Source organism: Chrysemys picta, chromosome 11 (assembly GCF_011386835.1).
Source record: "Chrysemys picta bellii isolate R12L10 chromosome 11, ASM1138683v2, whole genome shotgun sequence".
NCBI lineage: Eukaryota > Metazoa > Chordata > Testudines > Emydidae > Chrysemys > Chrysemys picta.
In genome coordinates, this window is record NC_088801.1 from 53,521,593 (window position 1) to 53,543,898 (window position 22,306).

Sequence of the window (22,306 nt, forward strand, 5' to 3'; positions counted from 1 at the left end):
ACAGTACAGCATTGATAAGGTTATTCATTTTACTCTGCTTAAGTCCTCTGCATTCCCACTGGGCAACTTGTCTTGCAAGAATGAGTTCTGCTATAGGATTTCCTCAAACTACTTTTTTAAAAGCATTCGTTAAAAAAAAAAAAAAAAAACCTCCTTGTGTCCTCTTCGTGTTAGTCTCTCAAATGATTTCCTTTAAATATGTCATTCAGCATTTCATTTGCAAGACAGCTGTCGCACACACATTGCTATTTGAAATTTCAGCCTATTTTGTTTTTTTTTTCCTGCAGATCTGACATTCACTTCAAGAAAAGACATTTGTATGAATTATTGTGATTGAAAACAAAAAAGAACTCTTAGCATCTTAGTTTTGCATCTACTGAAATTTCTAAAGCCTAAGATGGAAAAACAAGATTCTCATTCCTTCATAATATATCCAACAGAAACAAAAGAAAAAAAAATTGAAAAAGAAAGAATTGTGATTTTTTTTAAAATATTTTGCTACTAGAAGAGAGTATTTTTCAGCCTTATGTACTTCAAAGGCAGGAGAACTATATGAATATCAATATTTTCCCTTGAGTTTTCACTGGGATTTAAAAGTGAGTGAATTCTCAAGTTAAAGACCCTTCACAGAGAACATCTCACTGACAGCTCCTCCTGAAGCCTATGGAGTGCAGGTTGAGTGCCTCAACCCTAGTGTTTATGATCAAACAAGCAGGAAATAGAGTATTCAAAAAGGCAACATTAAATGGAAATAACCAATGGAAGAAAGATATCAGAAATGAGAGGCAGGAAAGATTTCTGAAAACACATTTTGTAGAAAGTTGTATGTCAATGTCTTTTACCTCATAACAAATGCTCGTAATAAGTAAATGTTAGGCTCACGTGCTTGAACATTCCAAGATACTTTAGTGAAGAAGAGTGCTGCTCGTGGACAATCCAGATGATTTTTTCCCCTAAAACTGACCTCAAGAGCCCGGGCATGGTCAATTAAAGTAGCCAGTCAAAGGTCTGACCACAACCTTTGCAACTACAATATCATGAACCTGCACTTATGTTGCCTGACTCTAATAACAAACAATTAAAAATAAACTACAGCAAGCCAATACATCTTACAGCACTTCATTGTCTGTCTATGCCGAAAGGAAGACAGGAGACTTTTGACATGGGTTTAATCAGGTCGCAACTTTATTATTAGATGTCTGGGACTACCCGGCAGATAAAAGTGTAGAGTGAAGGTAACCCCATGTTTATTCCGTAATTACCCAGGAGGCTTCCACCAGCTCCCCCTCTTTTTCCCTAGAGGTGCCTCCAGCAAATCCATTGTTGGGACCTTACCACCCACCTACACCCCTTGTAGGAGGGTTAAGGTGGGCTATAAGAATGGGGTGTTGGCTCCAGCATTTCTGCCGCCCCAAGCAAAAAAAAAAAAAAAAAGCCGTGATCGGCAGCGGCAGTTCGATGGCAGGTCCTTCGCTCCTAGAGGAAGCAAGGGACCTGCCGCCCCCGAATTGCTGCACGTGCCGCCCCTCTCACTTGGCCGCCCCAAGCACCTGCTTGTTAAGCTGGTGCCTGGAGCCAGCCCTGCCTGCCGTAGCAATCATAGGAGTCCCCAACTGCCCCCTGTTTGTTCTTGTAATGAACACATCTTTTTAAGTCCTTTTCCATGCCATTTATCCAGTCACTGTATACCTTTCCTATGCAGTACCTGCACTGGACATCCTCCCTACACTTTAATAATGAGTTTTCAAAATACGGCCTACCGCCCGTCATGCCACGCATAACGAGAGCCCTTCTTGAAACCGATTGTGGGGAAGGCAAGAAAACCTAACTGCACCCAAGCCAATACGGTGGTAAGGGAAAAATTCCTTCCCAGCCCTGCTAAAAAAAGAGGCGCCTAGCATAATGCTCACAGCAAGTGTTGACCAACCTGGTATTTTACCACCTAAAAGGGAGGGAGGGTGGGTTCTGCTTCAGCCTTGGTCCATGTAAAAAGGGAGGTTTCAGGCACAGAGCTGCCCCTTCTAAACCCTGCATTCCCAGGGGATGAGTCAGCGACCATGCTGCCCCTTTTTGCAGCAGTTTTCATCTCCCCCTCTCAACCACCCTACCCCCCAGCCATAAAGCACTGTTCCCTTCATTCGGCCAGCCACCCAAATACCCCCTCCCCCGCTCAAAGTTGCAGGGCGGGGATTGTTTTCTAGGAATGGTCCCCCAAGTAAGGCTTGTTTGGGCCTGAAAAAGGAAGCATTGAACTACACCAAAATTGTTTGATCTTGCCTATCTGCTACCTTTCCCTAAATTCCTACCTCTCTTCCTGAGAGATTTTGGACTTCTATTCATCTAATCATGAAACAGAAACAATGGCATGTGTCTTATTCAACCAAATACAATCAAACAACAAAGCTGAAATTTCAAACATTCAAGATCTTAATACTTGCAACGAGCTTCATGAACAATCTATACAGTGAAAAATAAAAACATTCATTAAGTTATTAGCTACAGAATATTTGCTCAGGTGTATTACTAGAACAATATTCAGTCCAGGACACAGATTTTTCCCATTCTCACTCTCTTTTTTAATTACACAAGCCACACCTGTACTTTATAAGGTATTCCATAAAATAGGATGTGACATCTTGCTCAAGTCACCCAGTCCTGTGAGCCAAGGTTACTGCTCTGCCTCAGCAACAGTGAGTTTTTCTGCTGCTAAGCTGTGTGCCAGCACCTCAACACACCAACTTGTCTGCTTTGCCAGCAGGGGCATGTGCAGCAATTTAAATTAGACCTCTTTTGGAGGTCTACCTTCTGTGCCCTCCCGCTTGGAAGGAGCTCGCTTTTCCCTTCTTATATGAGCCTGCCGGGCCACAATTGGCTGTTCCTCTTAGCCCCTTTCTGACTGATGTCTCTGGTGCACTGCCAGTGAGGGGAAGCCGCCCCATCACAGCCCCCCAATGATTATTGGAGGGGCCCAGGCCCCTGCTTGTCCCCCCCCTTGTGCACACCCCTGCTTGCAAGAAAACTCTCCAGGACTCTGCCACTCCAAACCTTGCCTTGCAGGCAACAATTGCCGTACCCCAATTCCTGAGTTCTCCAGAGAAGTCCTTCTGCAGCGTCCAGTCAATCTCACTGGATACTCAGAAAGTTATCAAGTTCATTGCTGCCAAAGAGACAGAATACACACCAGCCAATTAGTGTAGCTGAAGACCTATACGTAGGTTTAATACTCAGCCCTGAGATGGTTTTTGAATAAAATAAGAATAAGGGGTTTTTTTTTAAAACAAAGAACAGAGGTTTTAGTGAGTTCAACTAAAAGGCAGAGATGAGAAAGGTTACAAACAAAACATGCTTTCTACTGACTCAACCAATTTCAGCAAGTTACATTTTTTCTAAGCTGGTTCTTCACCTCAATTCAGTTCCCAGGGACTTCAAGCCCTTGGTTAAAGGATTCACCTTTCTCAGATTTCAAGAGCTCTGGCCTCTTGTGTCCATCCAATGGCATTTTGTTTCTGCTTATATCTCCCAAAGTTCATTGACCCTGTTACAAGAGGCAGGAAGGTTTTCTGGGGGCTCAGCCTCCAGTCCCTCTCATGATTATGAAGAGGTCCTTCCCAAACTTGCTTACCTGATGGCTTGGTTTACCTTACGCATAAATGTACTTTTCATTGTCTTGGTCCTTCTCTCCGATGTAAATTAAGGAAGATCAGTTAAGCAGGCAAAACAACTTTCCTTTACCTAGGGTGGGCTAGGTATCAGGCATTGCCTGCTGAACACACTTACAATTCTTTATACATCACCCATATTTACATCACACAATAATATTAATGACCAGTTTGTATAGGATACTTTCCAAAACACCTGGTAGTTACAGATTATGACTGTAGTGTGTTGGAGCAATGAGGGTTTCAGGCTTGATATGAGTTTTGGTATCGTGTGTCCTCTGTCGGTTGGCACTGCAGGGTTCCTAGGGTCACAAAGGAGATGTTTGTTGCCAGTATCAAAACCATTGGTCAGTTTACTGGTAAGAATCTACTGGGCAGAATTCACTTTGTGTTAGAAAGTTAAAGTTAGTTTGGTTTAACTGGTGGTTTGCCATCTTCTTTTATATAATATACACACACATCTATATATATATATCAATGTAAACCAAGGCGGTTCTGAGAAAAAAAAAAACTCTTTTAGTATCCTGTTGTTTATTGTTATAACATTTAAGCTCATGGCTTGTTAGATAAGTGATTGCTATGCTTCACTGATATTCTCAGCAGTCTTTTTTGGGTAACAAAAAACAAAGACAATATTTTGTTGGAAATTATTATCTTGTAAGGAAACTGCTTTTAAGATAATTGCATTTCTTTTCTCTTTAATTAATCCCTCACTCCTCTGTGCAGTATTGTTTGTACAGGTAAGTGGCTTCTAGCAACATGACCCTTGTGAAGAGGACTTTGGAAAGTAAACTAGACAGACCTCAATCAGAGAATAGTGGTGAATCATGGAACACTATGGCAAGGACTGTTTGCAAAGTAAAGTCTGTACCGGTGGAACTCTTCTGTGTGACAACGGGGTAAATCCAAAGTTTGTTTGGTTTGTTGTTGTGTCTGTTGGGGTTTTTTGGAGGGTGGTACATTGGGTGATAGTTGAGTATTTCTTGCTGTAAGGATTTTCAAGCTATTTTTCATGTAATATTGCTCTTATTCAGCATGACCCATCTACCTTCACGGTAGCATCATGTTTTCTTGGGGGCATAAAAGCTGTCTTCTCCATTTCAGTTCGAGACAGAATCCTTCACAGCATTTCTGGGGGATGCATGGGCTTCAAACTCTTACTCAGGTCCATGTCCCTCTTCCTGGTGAAAGCTGATGGCATATTGGGGCCATCATTGAGGTTGATTCTCAATACCTGCCTGAGGGCAGACATAATGCCAAGTTGTTTAAAAAAAAAAAGTGACTGTTAGACCCTTGCTCAAAAATATTGATTGACTTAGACAATCAATTAATGACCTCTTTTTAATCTCCCAGTTTTGGGGAAAGGCTGTGAAGAAAATTATGCCAACACAGTTCTAGCAGCATAGTATAAAATAGTTGTATTAAGATCTAAATAAATAAATAGCCAGAGTCCTCATGTATCTTTTGACCTCAATCAGTTTGGCTTTAGACTTAGGAATGGTACGAAAACAGCCCATGGGTCAGGCTTGATATTTGCTTTCTTGTGATGGATGCAGTCTCAGTGTTTATGCTAATTCTTTTAGATCTATTAGCTGCCTTCCATATCATTGACTGAGAGGTGCTGTTGACACATCTGCAGAGCCTAACAGTACAAGATGTAGTTGCTTTTGAGCAGTGATCTGAAAAATCAGAGAGAGTAGCATTAATCAATTTTCATTGGCATCAAGGACTCTCTCACCGGGATGCTTTTGTGACAGGTGCCTGTTGAAGGTCAGTAAGGAGTATTTGTAATAGTGTCTTCAGTATGCCAACGGCACCAACTCTTACGTTTCTATTTCCTTCAATTCTGAACTTAACCAGGGGAGCAGTTACATTGTTCTATGGCTGTGTGACTTATTATGAGTCAGAACAAAGACTCAGTAAGAAATCAGATGGTTATCTTAAATTTGTTAACCCAGGAAGCCATTTTGAAGGGGAAATGCCTTCTGAAGGAATTTGTATTCTGCATTAGACCTATATTTTTAAACTGTACCAAAAATGTGTGCATACTACCATCTCCATTCATTAGCACTTTGAGTGGGACAAAATTATATTTTAAAATATAACATAAAGCTTTCAATTAGAGCCAGTTGAAAATTTTCTGATGGAACATTTTTCCTTTAGAAGTACCTATTTTTTGAAAGCGACATGTTACACAGAAATTTGACTACTGCAACAAAGGTTTGTTTGAAAAGGAAAAAAAAAAAAAACCCTCAACATTTCAATAAGGTCAAAATATTCTGCCTGTCTCAACCTTTTTGAAATGGAATGTTGAAATTTTGTTTTAATTTTTTACTTTATGATTTATCAAATCAAAAAAATCAAAATCTGAACCAAACATTTTGATTTTATAAAAACAAAAAAAAAGTTTCACTCTACCCTGCCCATTTTTTTTCAGATTTCATTTTTCAGGAACATTGAATCCTTTTGTTTTTGTTCTATTGTGGAATGGGGAAAAATCAGATTAATGGAATTCCCTGTGCAATAAAGAATCTGGTTCCCTCACAACTGTACTTACCAGCATGAAGAGCTATTTTTAAAAAATTGTTTTAGAAAAGAATGTCTAAGTTGTGTCAGTTCTTATTCTTATAGACAGCACATTGCTATGATGTTCAAAATGTTTTCTTTAAAAGGTTGGAGTGACTCACCAAGAAAACAGAACCTCGAGATGAGGTAACATGAAATTGAATACACAGTGTCAGCTAGAAAAATATTTTCTAGACGAACACTTGAATACATTTCCCCTCCCTCTCCTTTTGTTTAATAAAAACAAGTGTGTTCAATACTATTTACTTCTGAAAGGTGGTGGAGTGTAATAGGTAAAACAATGATTTACTACTAAAGCCTATACACGGAATGTATATGCTACATACATGCATGGATGTTGCACACAGAGCTGTGCTTCCATTGGACTCATTTCCCAGGATTAATATTTAGTGCACACAACAATGATGTGTTGACCTGTCTGTCCAACATAAGGAGTTTGCTGTGTTTTTAATTGATAAGATTTTGATAATTGAGTCACAGTTTAAAGTTGGTAACGGCTACTCAATGATTTTACTGCCTGAATCCAATTAATTTTTTCAGCAAAATGAATTAAGACTCCAGTATCTGAGAAAAATAGTCCGACCAAAACTATCACCTGATACACACAATAATTCTGCTTTGGAATAACTCACACTAATATTACTTAGCTTTTAAGTCACATCAGATTGCTGGGAGGAATGATCAAAGGCAGTGTTAAAAATACTCTATTGCAAATATGTACCATCAACAAATGGAATACAAATGTGTCTGTATGACTTAGTACAATAGTTTGAGGAACAGCTATTGTTTGAGATGAGGTAAGGAGGAAAATCCCTCAAAACATGAACAAATACCTCATGGCTTTTTCAAACATAAGTGTACATAATGTCAAGTATCAGAGGGGTAGCCGTGTTAGTCTGAATCTGTAAAAAGCAACAGAGGGTCCTGTGGCACCTTTAAGACTAACAGAAGTATTGGGAGCATAAGTCATCTTGCATCTGAAGAAGTGAGGTTCTTACCCACGAAAGCTTATGCTCCCAATACTTCTGTTAGTCTTAAAGGTGCCACAGGACCCTCTGTTGCTTTGTACATAATGGTATCTCTTTGTTTTATGGAGTCCAGAAAGCTGCAGTTCTATTAAGTGCCAAATCTTCCTTCTGTGGGCAACAATTGAGTAACTGGAGCTTGTTATCCATGCAAAATTCTCTGTTACTTGCACGCTCTAGGGCACCCACTCTTACCCTATTCCTAGGGCTCAGGCATAACCCTGTTAATTTAGGCACCCATCCTTACCCTTCCGTGGGCTATGAGTGAAAGAGCCTTACACAGTAATATCCTACTTAACCTCTATTTATTATAATATAATAAATGGTATATCTCCATATATTAATCTCATAGAACTGGAACAGACCCCGAAAGGTTATCGAGTCCAGCCCCCTGCCTTCCCTAACAGGACCAATTACAAAAAAAAAAAGAGAGGGAAAAAAAAAAAGCATATGCTAAACATACAATGCTCACCAGTCCCAATAAGGCGGATGAACTTTTCTTGATGGCCAGTCAGGGTCAGAGGGGACTCCAGTTTCTGCACAGTGTCATTGGCAGGGTGTTGAGGTCTAGAAGCTCTGATTTTGGGGCTGGAGCTGGTTCCTAAAGAACTTCCTTTTGGACCCCAGTTTATATAGTGAAACTTGAGTCCTGCTGAGCTATACCTTAACCAATCATTTTACTAAAACTTTGCTAACCAATCCTAACATACTGTGATAAAATTCTCTAACCAATTATACTCCACCACCTTAATTAATTTTCACCTAGCAAAATTAATCATGTAACAGACAGAAATGACCAAAGAACGAGACAGAGCTCATACAAACAATACAGAAGCAGAGACCATAAAGATAAAACAATAAAGAAATGAGGATTTCACAACCACAACTATTGACAAGTGATTTCTTGCCAGACAGAATGCCAAACTAAGTTTTCTTTAACCATTTTAAGATCTGTTTCTTTATCTGGTGATGGTGGGAGCTATTAGGACAGGATCTCCTTCTTAACAACCTGATATTACATTAAAACAATGTAATTTAGATGGAATGTGAGGATGTTACTTCCTGCTTCTTAGCTAATGGCTGCAGCTCTCCTAATATGGCTGCAGACAAAGGCCTGAGGCCCTACAACATGGCTACAGGAAAAGGCCTTATCCTTAAAAGCTTGCAAAATGATCCTTTGAAGGGTCTGGGTGAGACAGGACCCTTCCCCATTCCAGGCTGCCATTGATATTACTGGAGCCAGAGCCTGAACACAAAAGCTGTGTACCCTAACAGTGGATGGAGTACCACAGAGCACAATAATGAATATGGGGTACAGACCCCACAGGCTGCATGGACTCTCCATGCAATTATTTTCACCCCACCCAAAACAGTCAGCTGGCTGCATCAGTACCACTATATTTTGAGACCTTAGTGCCTATGGAGGTAAGGGCAAGAGTCACACTCATTTGAGGATAGGACTGGATTTCAAAGTTTCAGGCCTCCTTGTTACATATGGGGCTCTGTAATCACACTAGATGCCTCTAATAGATCCCCTCATGTTATAAGGTCTTACTTCAGGCAGCCTGCCCAGTTTCACCTCTTGGAACATTTAAATAAGACTTCCCTTCATACTTTTTCTTAGCCAAAAATATCCCTCCTTGGGGACTAGCTTTATTAATATAAAATGAACTGCAGATAAAACTCAGAATTCCCAGAGTCCATTCCTAAGTGCATGCAACACAATGTTTCTCTTCCTCTTCCCAGGCCTTCCTGCTTGGGGCCTTTGCAGTTTCTCCCAGCCCTCCCTACCTGAGGCAAATTCTCTTGCCTCATGATTCTCCCAGCAGAGACTTTTCCTCACTTTCTATAGACCCTTTCCAGACTTCAGTGTCACAATAGCCACCTGTTGCCTTTTATAGGGAATTACCTAATTCAACTCAGCTGTGGCTCATTCTTTACTCAGGATTGGCTATCCCCAACCCTCGAGTATATACTACCCTTTTACAAGCTCCTACTATCTTAAGCCTTGGAGCTACTAAAGCTTAGAACCACAAAAACATCTCACTGTGAAAGCCCCCAGAGAGCTAGGGATGTTTTTAATGTTTGCAGTAGAATTTTACATTTCCTAATATGTTATTTAGTGTCAGTCTCACCTATAACACTGGGAAATGAATGGATAATTCAAACTCAGAACATTCAGGGGTTTTCAGATTACTTTAATAAACCCACCATGCTTGATACCCCTCTCACTTACAGTGGTGTAAATCAAGAGTAACTCCATTGAAGAAGGGGAGCTAGATTTTCAGCAACACTAGAGTTTTACTTGCTGCAACTGAAAGAGGGTGTGGGTACAGGGCACTCAAACTTTCTGAATCTGCTGAGAACCAATTCAAACCTGATGTAATTTATGACGAGCTGTAGTGGCTTCAAAGAGGTTGTTCTACACTGGGATTCAAGCCCCAATATGCTCTTTGTACAAGAAAGGAATGGCTTGGAGCTAGCTCTATCCCAGCCCCCATGTTAGAACGGCCTTATTGGATGTCAGGATCTGATCCAATCAGGTTACATCAAAGTGGAATTGGTGTAAGTGAGGTCAGAATCAGACCTTTCAACTCAGCTCTAGTGTATTGACTAGTGCAATAAATAAATACTTGAGAACCCCATCCATAGTCTTTAGTAATAGTTTTTGCCTTTAATAAATGAAGTGCCTATGGTAGCTTTAATTTACATTTCATTCAGGCCAATTCCGTTTATGCTAACAGCATGGAGACTTCCTTTCATTTATGTCTCCCTGTAGAAAAAGTTTATTTTTCCCCCAAGAGAAGCTTTCCCCCCCAACAAGCCAGTTAATTCAGAAAAAAAAACCTGCAGCTTGTCAGTGTGACATTGTTTAATTTGTGACAAACTATAAATGGAATATAGAAAATGGAAACTCTAATAGAGACAGTCAGTAGCAAACCATATTTTTTTTTGTCACCAGGCAAATCTGTGTGGCATGAAAAGAATGGTTTACATTTGCATATGCCGACGTGATATAATGTTAACCTTAATTACAGATGAGCGTAATAGAATGTATGCACCTAGTAATAAATACATGTGAGTCTGGTTAATTCCAGTCAAGATTCTAGTCGATGGATTCATTCATACAGGCTTCCAATTTGCATATTTCTTGTCAGACAACTTGATCATTGGCTTTAATGCCCAGTAACAAAGTGTTGTTAGTAAATACTGCTTAGAATAAACAAATATTCAGAAAATCTGTAAGTGTATTTCAAATCTTTTTCAATATGGAAAGTTAATGTTACTATTTAGGATCAGATAGTAGGGCTACGGCAATTTACCCCACCTGAGGATCTGACCATGAATTTCTTAGCTATGCTAACAAATGCCATTCTAAGCTTATTCACCATACAATTTATTATAGCATCCAATTATTTCCAATTACTGTATATCAAATGACTTGTTAACCAAAGCTAAGGGAATTGCCATACCTGTATTTCCCAAGGCAAGCATGGATGCTGCATGAATGCTCCTATTTATCCTAAAGTCTTTAAAACAGATGGAAATATTAGAACATTAGCTTTCAGTGTTCTGGGTTACTTTGACATGTATATTCTATGTATGTGAATGGTGTGAATACAGTGCTTGAGGCCATCGAAAGACTGTTCTTTTAGAACACTTCATATTACCAAAATTATTCTGCTAAAGTGGATACTAATCATGAATACAAATAAGCCAACACAAATCTGTAGGCAATAGTATGTAAAATGTATATTTAAAATTAAATTATTCAAATTCAAACTATTCCAAATGAATGTTTGGAGCTATGGTTAGTTATAAGGTAAGAAAGTAGATCTGTAGGCCTGCATTGTCCTCAGCACTATGTGGTAGTCTTGGAATGGTGGCTATTTACCATGGTGGTGATGCATTACAAATGTTTACAAGAGTTAGCTAGATGGACAAGGAATAAAAAATGGCCAATTAACATAAGTCCAGGCCCTAATTAGGGCCTGATCCAATGCCCATTGAAGCCAATGGGATAAATATCACAAATATTAATATGAAATATATATGTCTCATGAACAGGGCTTATGGTCGTCCTGGACTTACTGTGTGAGCCTCTGCTTTTGCTTTGTTTCTCTCTTATGACCCATTTGACTGCCACACATGATGGGTGTTCTGACTTTGAGCTTCATTCCTACTGCTTTCTACTGAAGATTGTCCACTCACCTTCACTGTTACTCACATTTTTCAGTCCCAGACGGCCACTGTGTCTGAGACTTAGCTACGTTTTACCTAGCCTCTTCCCCAGTCCAGAATACCATCTGCTTTTACAAACAAATATTCCAACCCCTTTACAATTTGTGTTCCATTATAAAACCTTTTAATGACTCTATCACAGGATTTGACTCATTATTACCCCAATTTAGAAAAAAACAATGAGGAGTCCTTGTGGCACCCTAGAGACTAACACATTTATTTGGGCATAAGCTTTTGTGGGCTAGAACCCACTTCATCAGATGCATGGAGTGGAAAATAACATAGCAGGTGTGTGTGTGTGTGTATATATATATATATGTCAGATTTGTGTCCATTTATTCTTTTGCGTAGAGACTGTCCAGTTTGGCCAGTGTACATGGCAGAGGGGCATTGCTGGCACATGATGGCATATATCACATTGGTATTCTACTGTTAATTGAATTGCCTCATTAGCCTGACACCCCCCGTTGGTAAGGCAACTCCCATCTTTTCATGTACTATATATACATACACACACACACACACCCCTGCTATGTTATTTTCTACTCCATGCATCTGATGAAGTGGGTTCTAGCCCACAAAAGCTTATGCCCAAATAAATGTGTTAGTCTCTAAAGTGCCACAAGGACTCCTCATTGTTTTTGCTGATACAGACTAACACGGCTACCACTCTGAAACCTGTCACCAATTTAGAAAGGTAATTAAGCATGTGCCTTACTTTAATCATCTGAGTTGTCCCATTCATTGGTTGCCAGTAGTGTTGATTAGTCATGTGCTTAAAGTTATGCATGTGCTTATGTGCATTTCTTGAAAGTTGTGAAGAGGCGTGAATGTCATTGGTAAACAGTTGTACACTGAAAATGGAATAAACTAGCAATTCACAATTTTGGAGATAGAAAGTAACACTGAAGCAAAGAGGCAAGTAAACATGAGCAGTGAGGAGAAAAACAAAACAGTGATAACTACATAGAGGAGGTAGGCTGTAAAGAATCAAACTGAAAACAGATGTGAAAGATGCAATGTAGAATTAAAATCAAATTATACTTTTATAATTATAGTCAGTTTTTACTTAATCCAACCAATTATCTAAAATTAAATTCAAGCATACTTGACTTCAGTGAGCTACATTCTATTATAATTTTTCATGCATCATTCTGAAAAGTCAAGTATGAATTGATTGCATTTTAGAAAATTGGTTACATTTTTCACAGGGATTTAAAAATGAGTCAATTCTCAAGTTAAATGTCCTTCATGGGGAACATCTCACTGATAGCTTCTCCTTATACCTAATCGGATGGAGCTTGAGAGCCTCTACCGCTGTGTTTATGTGGGTCACAAACACAAGGAGGGGATAAGACATTCAAAAAGACAATATAAATGTGAAATGCAGTAACTGCATTTTAGAAAACTGGTTATATTTTTCTGACTGTGAAGAGAAAAACATTTAAATGGTCTATGGACCAGTTACATGCACTTGGGGCATGTTTTTCATAGTAATTGCTTCCAAAATGCTGAAGCCTCAAGTTACCAGTAGGGTGTGTGTTACTAAGTGGAATACCTACATTTAACAGTATACAGTGGGTGGGGATGTGGGGCAGGGGAAATTTCATAAGCAGAGCTGTGCAAATCATTCACCTAGAACCCACATGCAATTGGGGAGGGTGATTTTAAGATAAGTCCACAAAGTTTTAATGGTTCTAGGTTGAAACATGTTCACAGATTCTTATTCCCACTACTCCAAGACAAGTTGGTCCCTTCTATATTGCAGATCCCAAGGCACCCAAACCTTATCTTAGATGTCTTCTGGGTGCTAGTGGCCTGAACACATCCATTTATTATTTTCTCATTTTGCTGTTGTCACTTCTCTTGAGATTTTGGGAGGTGCCAGGTGGCCACCCACTCATCTTGTATAACAGTTCTGGGAGGGCCCCAGATCAGGGCCTCTTCCCTCCAAACCCATACAAGACTTTGGGGAACATCAATCAGTCTGATTCTCCACACAATGAGCAGTCTGGATGAGGAAAACACAACTCCTGCGTTACCAGCAATGCTGAACTGATGGCAGGGGCATACAATAGGGACAGCATTTAGCAGCAGTTACAAGATCTGTGCCACCTGAGATACTGCTGTGTTATCCTATACTTAGACTCAAAACAGGTGCAGTGTCTCAGATAATGGTATATGGAAAACTGTTACTACAACAGTGGCTTGACTTTTGAATGGTGAGCCTGTTGAACACCTATGAGCTTTACCATGCACCTGGAGAACCCTCTGTGATAATATCAGTTGTGGCACAGTTGCTAGAGAACAACAGTGAGTTCCATAGCTGGGTTTCTAAGCTGTACGTACTGCTATTTAGCAAGGATGGGTTTCCTTCCTGGTCGTTGCTGAGCAATGCCAGCCTTGAACAGCCATCCCCAGCTACCTTCAAGATCATCTCTCCGTAGCCGCTGCAAACCTTTTATTGAAAATGAGGTTTGTGGTTGCATTCTGGCTGATTTGTCACCAACTGCTCTCCCCGTGCCAATCCTGTGCGGCCATTGATGTGAAGAGAGTCGAGAGCAGCCACTAGGAGGTGCCCCCTGGCTGCCTTTTGTAGGTGGTAACAGAAAAACAGCAAGTACCCTGTAACTGTTGAAGATAATCTTCCAGCTGGTGTATTTTAAGAGACAACCAGGGAGCACCTGGGGTATTCCTTCTGTAAGTGCCTCAGAAAGAAACTTCTGAACATCGATAAGGTTCCCATAAAGCTGTAGCTACTTTCAATTTTTTTATAACAAGCATTCCTACTGGGAGCTCCAGGAGCAGTAACTGTGCATGCCTGTAATCAGTTTTCTATGGAAATACAGACTTAGGGCAGGCACACTAATCTTTTTAGTAAGGCCATCTACAGAATGAAGATCCCAATACATTCAGTACATCTGTTTGACACATTGAAAGAGGGACACAGTCAAGATAAAAATAATGGGCAAGATTTTAAAAAGCAACTGGTGATTTTAATCATCTCAGGTTTTTGGAGCTGTGTTTGAAAATTTTTAAATGGGCCTGGTTTACAGAAAGTGCTGTGCAGCAGGCTTCCACAGTTCATACCCTGTTAAGCTTCAAGTTGGGAACCCAAAATGCAGAAGCATCCATAATCACTTCTGAAAAAAGCAAATCATTTGGACAAGATTTTAAGTACTTACCAATTTTACTAATAGCACTTTAGATGATCAGAAATGGTAGAGAGAGTACATCTCATACTTATTTTCTTCTAAGGTAAGTAAAGGCATTATTAACCATAACTCAGTCTGTACCTCCCATTCCTCCCATCCCCTGAATACTAGATACTGTGTCTTCTCTACATTCTTACCCTACACAGACTAAATAGTGAAAGTTGGTAGTAGAGATAGGGCTTTTAGCCATATTTCGTGGAACTCCCCCCCAAATCCAGGAATTCTGGATCTTAGTAATTGAACAATGGGAATTTCATCACTGGTGAATGTGTATTGTTAATAGGTAGGCACCCAAAGCTAGAAGTTTCTGAGTTTATCCAAGGGCGGATTTAAACTCATAGCTAAAGTGTGTTCATGTGGTCAATATGCAGGGCCGGTGCTACCATTTAGGCAAACTAGGCGGTTGCCTAGGGCGCCAAGATTTAGGGGCGCCAAAAAGCAGTGCCCCCAATTTTATTTTTTTATAGCATTCCTGGGCTGGGCTGCCGCGCGATCGCCGCTCCCCTTCTCCCACCTCCCAGGCTTGCAGCGCCGATCAGCTGTTTGGCGCTGCAAGCCTGGAAGGCGAGGAGAATTAGAGCGGGGGTGGCATGCTCAGGGAGGAGGTGGAGCAGAGGTGAGCTGGGGTGGGAGCTGCTGCACGGCTCCTGGGGTGGGGGAGCACCTCAGGGCAGGGTGGGGGAGCTGCTGTGGGGGGGGGCACCTCAGGGTGGGGAGCTGCCGCAGGGCTGGGGGGGGCAAGGTGGAAGTTTCACCTAGGCCGTGAAATTTCCTTGCACCGGCCCTGTCAATATGTGATGAGGCCAATGCTGGTATGGATGAACCAGGATAGCAGTCTTGCCCCAAAAAACACATTACTTCAATTGCTATTTGTAGCTGTTTGCATAGTACTATAATTGTTGATGAATGTCAAAATACATAGACACATGCAATGTAGAGTTGTAATAATGAAGACTGGAAAGAACAACAATGCCCTAGAGTAGCTGACTACAGGAGTAGCCAAAATATCCTCCTCAAGCACTGGGTTCTTACCCTGTTCTGCTGCATCCACCTCTTTGACTGAAGGAACCCCACTGTTTTGGAAACACAACATTGCCCCCTATGATCAGCAGCTGCTACTGCAATGCAGCCACTTATCTGCAGGTGCAGTAAAGTATTTAAGTTGCTAGAGACCCATCCAAGCTCATATTCTGCAAATGGTAGTCAGGCTCAGCCCATTTCTCCCCCTGCAGAATTGAAGTAATTTCTAAGGGAAAATCCTGGCCCCACTAAAGTCAATGGGAGTTGCCATTGACTTCAATGAGGTCAGGATTTCACCCCTATTGTGTAAAATGGGAATTACTCACATCCTCCGGAGGCAATCTGGAATCTTAGGGACTGATCCAAAGTACAATGAAGTCAAAGGACTCTTTCCATTAATTTAAATCAGCTTTCGATCAAGCCTTTAGTCACTTTCACTTAGTTCTTGGCATTTGCACAGTCCCTGTGTATTCTGGGTTTTCAGCACTACAAGGGAATGTTTAAATCTCTCCCTGTAAACCCCAACCCAACACACCAAGTTTCTTTTTATTTTAATTCCCTCCAAATGAATTGGCTTACAAAATATTTCTATTTCATTCTTTCAAATCCTACATATTGAGCTTTAGTCAAAAGCATTGCCACCAAGCAGTTTAACTATAGAAAGAATCTCAGATGTGTTACTGCATTAATGATTATCTTCCTGATTTCCTCTTATTTTAACATTCACCTATTCTATTCCCGTGTCTTATTTTACCATTGTCATTGGTTATCATGGAGTACTGACAATAAAACTGCTTTAAATGGGAGAGTCTCTTCCTTCTGGTTTGCTTTTTGTTATTTTAAACAAAACAAACTCAGCATAATACAATGCAGTATGATGCATTGTTTCATACTTGTGCAACCCATAGCCTATTATATTGGTTGCTATCATTCTTCGATTTTCATTTAAAACCACAAAGGCATAATTTGAAACCTACCTAGGTAATTGCTTTGATATTGACCCTGTCTCATGAGGGTAAGTTGGGAAATGTTAACTCCTAATATGTTTTTCTGTATTCAAGCAAATAATTTTCTGCTGTGACATCCAAGAGGTAATGAAGACAAAGACCTTAATAACTACAGAAGCTACAAAAATATTAGCATCAAAATTTCTTTTAGGTATTAAGATCATCTATTGGTAGGATACATTTTGGGTGGATTTTCTTCCATCTGTAAGGTAGCATTGTTTGTTAATTGGCATTTATCTCTGACATGTAAATACAACTTTAATGTATACTGTTGGCTGTCAAATATAGTGATTACTATTAACATACTAAGAACAAAACTAATAAAGCCAACACCACTAATCACTTCCTCCAGTTTACCTTCCCAGCGCTCAGCGTCAAAGCAGCTACGCTGCCCAGTGCTGCCTAAAACTCCAGGTCTCACACTCCTGTCCCTTTTCTTGAGATTGGATACATTTGGGCCTTGATAACACAGCTGCAAATGACTCCTGGCATTTTAAACATGTGATAGAGTGTGAGCCATGACTGGAACTCAAATGTTTTAAATAAGATCACCTTGGCCTATGCCCTCCACTACTAACAGAAAGATGAAAAACTCCCAGATGATGTTGCAAGCCTGCTACAAAGGGGAAAAAATCCTTTCTGAACTGAAGAAGATGATCATCATAGTCTGAAGTATACTAAGAGGCACTAACCCACCACAATACTGGAATGTATAACAACATAGCACTTGGCAGTTGCCATCTATGCAAACAAACCCCTTTTTGAGGCGGAAGGGATGGGAAAGATCTATCTTGCTCCCAGGAACTGAAATGTGCTCTATGGGGCTGCAGTTCAGTTTACCACTTCTTTGGGAACAGATGAGTGAGCCAGGGCATTGCTAGTGAGGTGCAAATCTGCCATGCAGGCAACAAGATCCACACCTTGTGTTGGATGGTTCATGTGTTGAAGCAGAGGAATGGGGAGGTAATGGGGGGGAGGGCTCTATATTTTATTTTCTCTCCTCTGCCCCCTGCATGTCCTGCTAAAGCAGGGAATTATCATAATTACTTTAAAAGTTAGCTCTAACAACCTATTTCAGAGCTTTTAGCTCTAATAACACTATGCTTCAGAGTGGCTTACACAATCCTTCAAACTCCTGGTTATTCACTTCTATGGACTGTTTAGCTGATGTCACTTGCTTTTCTTTTTATGAACAAAGATGATGAAACTCCCCTCCCCCCCCCCTTGACCCAACAGTAGTCACATTATGAGACAGCAGCCATAGAAATGCAATCAGGTCAAACAGTGCACTGAAAACTGGGGTCAAAGCCACACAGGCAGCAGTTCATTTTTAGAAAGCAGGTTTAGCAATGGGTTCAGGATACATTTCATTTTCAAATGAATTCCTTCCTCTCAGAGTCAAAGGTCAGAAAACTGACAGTCGTTAAAGAGGTCCCAGCTGCATCAAGGTTGAATAACAAGTAAAAGTCATCGAGAGCAGTGTCTCTGTAATCCACAGATGTGTCTCTGGAGGCTGGAGAACAGAGAATAGAACAGAAAATTGTTAAAGGAACCTACAGGAAGTGCTGTGATCAGCAAGTGATTGAGACCCACTGCTGTGGATAAGGTATTTTTTGTTCTCCATGTCCAAAGCAAGCAAGAAAGTTTGATTTTACCGTTGGAAGCCCTTTGTAGCAAATGTATGCATTAACTTTGATCACCTGTATGGCTAAACAATTGTGTGATTATTTATTCCTATATTTAAGGACAAATGCAACTTTACAGGTAATATCAAAACAATTATTATTATTATTTTATTTTAAGCAAGAGTGGTGGTGTTACCAGATAATATTCAACATAATGCACAGATTGCCTCCAGGAGTGGAAAAAGTGAAAGCCTTGCTGTGAAAAGCTTTTCCATCCTGTTGAAAACATCAATACCACATGCCGTGGTTGGCACTTTCAGAGAAATAAATATTGATTTTCCACCTCCCTTCTTTACCAGTGGCAGAGAACTGCCTGTCTAGCTCTGATTTTTTTCATTGTTTTACAGTTGACTGATTCTGTTAGCATTGAATTTTTATTGTTTCATTGTTCTCTTCTCTCCACCCCCCTCCCATCTCTCTCTCTCTCTCTCAAACATTTATAATGTTTGTTGTGGTGGACAAGACAGCAAAGCAGTAGTTGAAATTAATGTAGAACTCCCTACACACTGTAGTTCCCTTGTCAGGTCTGATTTATCTAATTTTGGTATTACTATCAGGACCTTTGTAACAATTTCTTGGGAACATATGGTGTTAATAGTGATAAAGCATCACTATTAAAGAAAATTCTGCAAGTTGTATCATAGTTCATATGTATGTTTTATATTGTACAATGGACATCTCAACACATTCAGTTCAATTAATAATACTGTCCATCTTCTTTCTGATCAAGTGAAACCAGACAAATTCTCTAGTTCTCCAGGACAGCAATACACAAAAGTGACCTGCAGAAATGAAATATAAGTTCAGTGGAATATACCACATTTTCCTGAAATATTCTATACTAAGCAAGATTTTTGGGGGGGGGGGTAGGGTTAGAGGCAAAGCATGCTCATAATGGTTTGATAGAATACCCAACATTTTTCAATACAACATGTATGTCATGCAAAGCTTACAGAGTAGTTCTTCATTTTCCTGAAGGTCACCCAGATAGCACAAGTTTGTGTCATTTTCTTGATAACTGTTCTACACTTGTTACTGCTCTATGAAAGATGACAAGTAACTGTCCCTCCGATCCATTCAAGCAAATGAGATTTTTAATGTCCAACTAACAGGTAAATATGTATTTTAATAAAACACATTCACTTGTCTGTGCTATTGAGGAAGGATAGCATTGTGGATGAGATACTAGAAGGGGAATTAAGAGACCTGGGTTCAGTTCCTAGTTCTGCTGTACAATTCCTGTGTGACCTTGGGCAAGTCGCTTAACTTCTCAGTTCCCTTTCTATAAGATGCAGATAGTGTTTTCTTTCCTCTTCCTCCATTTTCACTCAGACATGTCTATTTAGACTAAGCTATTCAGGGCAGGAACTGTCTGTCATAGCTCCCAGCACAATGGCACTCCAATCTTAGAATAATAGAATATCAGGGTTGGAAGGGACCTCAGGAGGTCATCTAGTCCAACCCCCTGATCAATTCCCAACTAAATCATCCCAGCCAGTACTTTGTCAAGCCTGACCTTAAAAACCTCTAAGGAAGAAGATTCCACCACCTCCCTAGGTAACCCATTCCAGTGCTTCACCACCCTCCTAGTGAAAATGTTTTTCCTAATATCCAACCTAAACCTCCCCCACTGCAACTTGAGACCATTACTCCTTGTTCTGTCATCTGGTACCACTGAGAACAGTCTAGATCCATCCTCTTTGGAACCCCCTTTAAGGTAGTTGAAAGCAGCTATCAAATCCCCCCTCATTCTTCTCTTCTGCAGACTAAACAATCCCAGTTCCCTCAGCCCCTCCTCATAAGTCATGTGCTCCAGCCCCCTAGTCATCCAAGGCATCTAGCTCTACTGTGATATCAATGAATAACAACAATATATATCAATAATAAAATATGTAGAATTTTTTTTCATGTACATTGATCACTTATTTTGCTCTCAAGTGAGTCCCCTGCCACCCTAGCCTACTCTTGTTCCTCTTCTGATGTCATATGCATAGCCTTCCTCTCTGTCAAATAATAACTGATCCTTCTCATTATTCATTATTCTGTACACTAACACCTTCTATTCTTCATGAATTTGAAACTGAGAATGCATGTCATGGTTAATTTGATGGTTCTTGTCTACAAGGTTTAATTGCTGCTTACAAATCATATGGCATGCAATAAAATGAGGTCTTTAAACATAGTGGCTGCAACTCACATTTGGGGTTTACACAGACTCGGACTGGCAGTCTAATAAAGGTATAATATATAGTCTGTTAACATTTTTTACAGTCACTCATGTTAGCAATGTAATATGGACTATGATAGCAGGTCACCCATTCAACATAAACTCTACCAAAGAGCTGTAAAGGTGAAGTGGCAAGTTGAGCTGATGGGCAGGGGGCAGAAGGGAACTATATGTTAGATTATTTGGTGTGAACCATTATTTGTGGGCAAACAGGCAGGACATGGATCCAGGATGTGAGCACCACCACTTCCCACTAGTAGGAGTTGAGAGTGCTCAGTACTTTGCAAAATCAAGCCCATGGTGACAAGGAGGTCCTGTAAAAGGGCTTCAGTCTAACATACAGGGTAGCAAAAGTGCTGTCCTATGGTGTATCCATGGGCCGAAGGAATGAATTCCTTCCTCTCTCCTGCCAAACAAAACCAGTTACTTAAGCTGTATTTGAGGAGGGCTGAATACCAGCTTGTATGAGATGTCTACTATTGTTGTCTGGTTTTGGTATGTCTGTCCTTTCATCAAGAAAGTTTAGCCATCCTATAGACACAAGACTTTTAGGTAACCGTTTATGATCATTGAGAATAAAGAAAACAAGTCTGAGAATCTCTTACCAGTTTAGTACAAATAATATTATTGATTCATATGGTTACATTAATGCAATAATATGACATTTTAAATGACAGAAAATGCAGGCATTTAAAATAAAGATTCTCAAAGTGGCTAACATTAATACCCCTAGAATATGTAACATTTTATATTATTGAGTATGGATTTTTTGTTTTTGTTTTACTTAATCCTATCAACAATGGAAGTAAATTAGCTTTGATTCCATGGTTGGAAAGTCTGCTGTGGGAGAAAAAGCCTTTATATATATATATCTGTAAGATGATTAAAGTTATGGATGCAGAAAGAACTGGCTTTCCTGCTTATTATGCATTTAAAATTTCAACTCTAGTACTTTGCATGTATTACTCGTTTGGTAAAGAAAACAAACGAAAAAATTGATAGATTATTCATTCAAATTAATATTGACTGACCTTCAAATAATTGTGTTGTTGAATATAAAGAGAATGTAGAGCTGGTCAAAAATATTGAAGAATGGCGTTTCAACTAATAGAACCATTTTCAGGGGGGGAAATCATTATGGCTGAAATTTTCCAGTTTTTAAATTATGGTATTTTTCCCATTGTTTGTTTGTTTCAATTATTTTTCTGGTTTGTCAATGAGATATTCTGTATCTTTGTTGTTGTGTTGCTTTATTTTAAAACAGAAACTGAACATTCTGTAGTTTAAAAAATACATAAAACCGTTGCTTTTCTGGTTTACTTTTTGGTAAAATTCTTCATTTTCTGATTTTCAAAACCCAAAATATTTAACTGAAAATGTTTTTCAAAAAATCAGTTGTTTTTCCAGTTTCTATTTGCATTTAAAAATGATTATTTCTTTCCATTACAAAGATTGGGAGTTGTAATGAACTGTTCTAATGTTTATGTATGAACATACATTCAGATAAATGCACAAGTTAAGGTAAGAAATGGTAAAGGGACTTGCACAAGAGTTGCAATTTTAAATATCTTTTTTGTTGTACAATACCTTACGCAATATGATCCTGGTCTATGACTAGGCATTATGATAATATTCATAAA